This window comes from Syzygium oleosum, unplaced genomic scaffold, assembly GCF_021117445.2.
Source record: "Syzygium oleosum isolate NSW1041296 unplaced genomic scaffold, Sole_v2.1 Sole_v2.11, whole genome shotgun sequence".
NCBI lineage: Eukaryota > Viridiplantae > Streptophyta > Magnoliopsida > Myrtales > Myrtaceae > Syzygium > Syzygium oleosum.
Window position 1 is genome coordinate 9,798,171 of NW_026607495.1, and position 7,237 is coordinate 9,805,407.

Below are 7,237 nucleotides of genomic sequence, written 5' to 3' on the forward strand. Positions count from 1 at the left end.
TACCGGGCGTGATGCCTTCCTGAAAAATATTTTCCAGAAACGTTATAATTTCCGCAAACGAACGAACCGAAAAATAATGTGTGATCTTTTAAATATATATAAAGAGAGAGAAAATTTTATACAATCTCATGAAGATAGAATTGATATAATCGCATACAAAATCCTATGTGGCCCATTATCATTGATTGTGGCAATTGCCTTCGATTGGGGTCATCAGTTTTTCATTCTGAAATAATCAATACTTGGTTGTCCTGGTTGTTATTTGATGAGATATGTTGGGCAAGAATAAATTTTGAATTTTTAATATTCTTTGAATTGTGTAAAACTTGGTTAGACCACTAACAGTTTCTAAAAATATAAACTTTGCCAGGCGAGTTGTAATATTTGTATACTCAGAAAAACTTGCTCACATAGAGACTGAACCTTAGCCTAAGCCTAAAGTGTCAAATGTGCAATTATAGAGGCAAATAAAGGGAAAATATTTTGACCTAGAAACTCTTATTCGGTCACTATGTAAAAAATTGTCAGGCCACTGCCAACTACTATGATAATAAAAGTTACTAAATGAAGCGAGTAGTTTTGATTTCAAGTACTCTAATATATTATTTTCACATAACGGATAAAACACCAGATGAAGACATATGCTAGCACGTTTAATATGTGGAGTTTGGGCAAAGATGAAAATAATAATGTTCATCGTTTTTTTCACTTGCCAAACCTGTATCCCTAGGCAATCAATTAACATCGTGTAGTATTATCTCCCCTTAAGTAGCATGACCCTCATCTACATTAGTAGCCTTTTTCGTCCCAAACTTGATTTCAGTTGCACCAGTCAAGCTTGGCACTTTATTGAAAAGGCTTTGTCATAAATTTTTTGGGGTTAACTAACTATACCTAAGGCTATAGGTAAATAGCTACATAATAAAAGTGAAAATTGTTATTTCTCGAGTTAGTTATAGCAGTGGATGGTCCTTTCATTTGCCGCTGTAGGTGAGGTGTCGTACTGCAATAACATAGATGTGATGTGCCATCTCATCTAAAAGTTGTGGTGCATAGTGTTAGAATGCTTATATTTCAAGGGAAAGGGAGACTGCACGTACATAAACAAGCGATATAAGATACTTTAACACCTCCTCTCACGTTCAAACGAGTTAAAAACAACACGTGGAATTTGACAAATGAGGAGCTACACATGCATAATAAACTTGGGCAGAACCTAACTATGATACCGTGTTAAAATTTCTAACCCAAAACCTTATATTTCTAAGTGGAGGGAGATGACATGCATATAAAGAGCATATAAACCCAGTAAAGAAGCGTGGAATACTTTCACACAAAATTTGCGTTCGTTCAATTAGTGTTCTTTTTCAATTTTCATCACAATGAACATTAGTATCGATAAATTGCGCTTCATTTAAAATCTCTTAATGAGTCTATTTTGTCTTAGATCAACTCATGGAAATATATGTCATATGTCGCTAAAGCGAGTTGCATGTCTGAAAGAGCCTACAATTTTTTCTTCCAAATGACAGTCATATTCACATAGAAATAATTATTATGGTATCTGGTCTTTTTTTTCCTAATACTAAGCGTTGACATATTTAATTAGGAAGGCAAATGGGATCTGAAAATATTTGAACTCAGGACTATCTAGTCTGATATCATGTGAGATTTTATAAGATCACTATTAATTTTATATGAATTCATGATTTAATATTTAAATATTCTATAAATAGGGATGAAGTCGAAGTAAGAGAATTTCGCGACCCAACCGGGAAAGAAGAACTCTCTAACTTGCGTGTTTTGTTTTTCTTTTGGTCAAAATGAACTCTCTCACTAGCGTGCTCCTTTTTCTATTTATTTTACCTTTTCTTTTCCGGTGAGTGATTGCTTGCTCCCAAAGACTGGTTTTTCACTCAGGCAAATCCGACGATGGCGCTTGACCATAACATACGGCTGCGCATTCCATGCATTCACATATGGTTCATTTTCGCTCTCGCCCTAAAGTTGTTCTTCGTGCATTCACACTCAGGAATTCTATCAAACAGTCGGGGGAAAATAGACAAAACTTATATAGACAAAATAGGGTATTTATTTTCTTCATTTCCGCTTTTCGACCCAAAAGATTGCGCCACGTCTTTCAAAGCATCATTCAAGGCTTTTACGATGTCCGATGTTATGGCCTAGGCTTGCTTAAATGGCACTCATTCGGCTTGGTGAAAATATAGCAGTTATCTAAGGATAAAAGCTTAGGTAGAGCGACCATTTAGCGCTAGTTTCTCCTTGAACATTAGGTTAACGACTCGTTGAAAACCAATTAAGTAGCACATTATCTTCTCAGCAAGAAATGAACATATAACCCCATAAGCAAGCAATGTGGAATACTTTAATAGAGAAAAAAAAAACCTACTAATCAATCAGTTTTTTTTTTTAACTTTCACTGCAATGAATATTAGCATGAGGTATAGACAAATCACACTTCAATATGTAATCTCTTAATGGGTCTAGTTTGTCAGAGATCAAAATGTGAAGGCAAAAAGAACCTATAATTAATTTTTCCAAAGATAATCATATTCATATAGAAATAAATATTATGATTTATCCGATTTGATTAAGATATTTTTCAATGTTATACACGTGTGTGTTCGAAAAGGGTCCTTCTCTTTTCCTTTTTCATTGTCCAAATGCATTAATATAGTTCAAAATACTCTAACTCGTCTATGTGCATGTTATTCTATTCAATGATGCCCTTAACTAGAACATTGTAGGCAATTTGTAACAAGACCTTCTATGTAATTTGGTATTGTGTGATCTCGAAGTCTTCCTCTACTCAATGCGCAACGACCAAAGAAGAACATGGACTCATTCCATTCATCAAAGGTGAAATTACTAAACCCAACAAAACTTTCGACAACAAATAACAAAGTTGGTAAAAGGGTAATCAATGGTTAATGTCTCTTTAACAAAACATTGGTACACTCAATGTTTCATATTCATTCCACTATTAAATGAATACATGAAGAGTTGGAAAAATCGTATTGATAAGCGTTCATACTGACAAAAAAATTATAAATTCTGTTATTGGCCATTATTGGAAAAACATAAGGCTCGCAATAGACCAAGACATTACTCGTCGTGTCATCATTAAACTCCGTTCTCCCTTTTTCTTAGAATTGATGACAGCGTCGGCTTTCAAGCAGTGTATTTTTTATTTTATTTTTTTTATCTGTCCTACTCTAACTCTCAACTCACTCTCAGACTTTTGCCCTGTCTCTTGCAGGGCGTGGAAGTTAAAACTCACATCTGAAACTACACGTCCCCACCCCTAACCGTCCCTGAAAAGATGGGGATTCGAACTCCCCACATCCCCCTTCCCAAGTAGGAAGGATGGTCACTGGGGCAAACCCCAGTGACGTATTTAACTCAGTAGAGACCAACACCTTCCCAACAACAACGTGACGTAATAACATTTATAAACATGCACGAACAAGCATGTTTGGTTGGCCTTGTTGGTGGTATCGTAAAGGATCATCTAACAAAGACAAATTGAAAAAAAAAAAAAAGGAAGGTCTCGGGTCTAAGGGCAATAATGTGTCACGGACCGATAGTTCTTTGGCCGCGGAATAGCCTGTGCTACGCCTAACGAGTCGAAATGACCCTAGGCCAACCTTCATTCAATTGTTGTTCCTAAGAACAATACGGTGAATAACATTCTCGTATCGAATTGTACTACATCCAGCTTAGCTCGGGCATCCAGTCCCTTGAACGAGATATGCGGAACATTTTAGACACAACAACTAGTTTCGGCCTACCATGGCCTCATCAGGAAAGCGATATCAGCTCCCGACCAGTTTGTACACGAGAGGCCAACCCTGCCTTCAGAGCTCCCAAGAGTATAATCTTTCTATCATAAAACTCCTAACACAAACCACCTTGACGCCTCTCCTATGAACTAATTATATCTTCCCTTCTGCATCACTCACACTTCATGGCGACGCCTTTAGCTGGGCGAGGGCTCTCTGCCCTCGTAAAAGTACAATAAGATTATAAAAAATCCTAAACTTTCTTCATGAGTCACTATTACCCAAAACCTTTTTTCCGTCTGGCCAATATCCTAAACTTATACTGATGACACAAATATATCTTCTGTTAGACTTCCATCCATAATAATCCTTAAAAACCCCATGTGGACTTATTTAGAGTTAGAAATTCTCTTGGTGTTTACGGATGCTCTTGCGTCGGATTTTTAACAGCCATCATGGTGGAAACTGTGACGAAAGGCATTTTGGATCACTACTTTAAGTTTGGGGGCATTAGTAGGAGGGAAAAAAGTTTGAGATACATATGTCCTACCATAATAAGTATAATTATTTTGCCCCTTGAATTTTATACATAGTGAAAAATTCTAAAATTGTACGGGCTGGCTGGGGCCCATTGATTGATCCTGCAAAATGCCGCAACCTGGCCAGATTGTTTGATTGTGCATTTGATTTTTTTTTAATCGGTATATAAAAATTAAATGTTAATACGCATAATCCATAATTTTCACTAAATCGTGTATTTTAAATATGATTTAGCATGTATATAAAGAGGATTATTAAAATTATCTAGAACATATTACTAATAAGATAAAATTGAACTAACATATTATCAGCTATGTACAGTATGTAAAATTAATAGAAAAGTTAAAACCCAAGGTTCGCTTCAGCTTCCTATCCTGTGAAAGTTTCTTTAAAATGACAATTTGGCAAAATAAATTACACTATTTCTTTTTACCTTTGAGTATGTGCTTTAGGATACCCTTAGTTTTACAAACTAAAAAAAAATAAAGTCATTTATGTCATTTTACATAAATCGTAAACACAAGATTACATATAATCCTTTGTTTCCAATTCGCAATACACACTGAGATAATTCTCACCTAATCCATCACGTGACTACACGAACCCACCTACACTTCTGGCCGAAGAAAACCCAACATTCATTCTTCGTTTCTCTCTCGCTTATAAAATAGAAAACACAAACGAATGGTCGGCAAATAAACTGTTTCATTTACTATAAAAAAAAAACCCCTTTCAGCATCTATTTGGCAATTTTCTATAGTCTCTTCATCATCCAAGAACTCCCTGTAGCAATGAGTACACCACGACCTCCTCACATTGCTCTGTTCCCCAGTGCTGGAGTGGGCCATTTGATGCCATTCCTCCGGTTCGCGGCAATGCTGGCGGAGCAAGACAGCATCGTTACGGTCATTACAGCTCGACCCACCGTGTCCATCGCCGAGTCAGACCACATATCCTCATTCTTTCGCCACAATCCCAAAATCAATCATCTTGAACTCCAGCTTACTCCTAGCTCCCGGCAAGCTGATTCCGCTCCAGTTGACCCTTTCTTTGTCCAGATGCATCTCATCAATCAGTCAATCTATCTTCTCCCTCCACTGTTATCTTCATCATCCCCACCTTTTTCCGCTATATTTGTGGACTTCTTTCTAGTTGCCAAGGTTGCTCCAATTGCTAAAACCCTTGACCTCCCTATTTATATTCTTTCCACCACCTCAGTCACTTTCCTCTCGCTCATGGCATACCTTCCAATGCTGGCATCGAACCCTGTTGAGTTCAATACAACTTCCACCGAAGTCAAGATACCGGGATTGCCACCCATGGCAATGTCAAGCATCCCACCGGTTTTCCATGATTCCAGTCATCTTCTGACATCGATTATTACAGCAAACTCTCCAGCTCTATCAGAGGCCAAAGGAATCTTGATGAACACTTTTGAGTGGTTCGAAGCATCTACACTTGCCGCTCTCAACAAAGATAGGGTGATTAAAAGCTTGCCCCCCATTCTGCCCATAGAGCCATTAGAACCATATCATTTTCCACGTGACGATGATGGGGATCAATACAGATCATGGCTGAAAAATCAGCCAGCTGAATCTGTGGTCTACATAAGCTTTGGGAGCAGAACGGCGATGTCCAGAGATCAGATACGAGAGTTGGAAGAAGGGCAGGAGAAGACAAGGTGGAGATTCTTCTGGGTCCTAAAAACCAGTAAAGTGGATAAGGATGACCAAGAGGATGCGGAACACTTTCTGAATCATTCCTTCTTGGAGAAGACAGAGAATAAGGGGCTGGTCATAAAAGGGTGGGTGGACCAACAGGAGATTCTAAGGCATCCTGCCATCGGAGGGTTCTTAAGTCACTGCGGATGGAACTCGGTGATGGAAGCGGCTCTACGGGGAGTCCCAATGCTTGCCTGGCCACAACATGGTGATTAAAGGCTGAATACACAGGTCATGGAGGATGCGGGATTGGGACTGTGGGAGAGGAACTGGGATTGGGGTCCCAATGGTATTGTGAAAGGAGAAGAGATTGAGAAGAAGATTGTAGAGTTGATGACAAATGAGAAGCTGAGAGAGAGAGCCAAGAAGGTGAGAAAAGAAGCTAGGAAGGCTGTTGGGAGAGGTGGGAGCTCTGTTAAGGTGATCAGAGAAGTAGTTAAATCATTAATTACTCCATTCTAACATAAGGTACGTTGGTTATCTGGAGAAATTGTCACATTGAACAAGCCTATGAACTAAACTAAAGATTGTTGGCTCATTGATGCCAGAGCATTCCTTGAAAGCCCTTCATTCGGCAACTTTGAAAATAATCGAAACATGGAGACCTACAACCAACTATATTCTCATATTTTCAATGTCTCATAATTTTCATTATTGCATTTCTTAGTTCCTAGGTTTTTATGAATCTTAATGTGACAAAGGTTCCAAGAGTCAAAGTTCTAGTTCCTACAACTTTATTATGTTGTATTTCCAATAAGTTTAAGAAATTACTCATGCTTGGAGAGTTATTTCATGCTCAAATTATATGAGCATGCTATGATGAATGAAAAAATAAGACTTGGTTGATTCATAACTTATTTGAGCCTTTGGCTTGAGAACAAGAAGTTTTTCTTGTTTTGCTCTTATCCCTTAAATTAATTACCTATGGGTGACGAGTATTGCTCTTATACCTTAGTTGGATTACTACGGGTAGTGAGTAACATATCCATTTAAGTTCTCACTTGTGTGACCTCCTAAGCCACACACTTAATTATGTATGCAGTCTTTATTTCTAACATGGATTTGTTGGAGAAAAGTTCAACAATTTAATTAAAAGACATGGTGCTCTTAACTTATCAAGGGTTAAAATGAAAACTAATGGATAATAAAGGTAGGTTTTAAAACCACCGCCCG

At 37.8% G+C, this 7,237-nt stretch overlaps 1 pseudogene; it reads left to right on the forward strand.

Moving 5' to 3' along the window:
• The first annotated feature begins 5,089 nt into the window (after positions 1-5,089).
• LOC115680467 (UDP-glycosyltransferase 708G1-like) lies at positions 5,090-6,917 on the forward strand (annotated as a pseudogene).
• Positions 6,918-7,237: the final 320 nt, after the last annotated feature.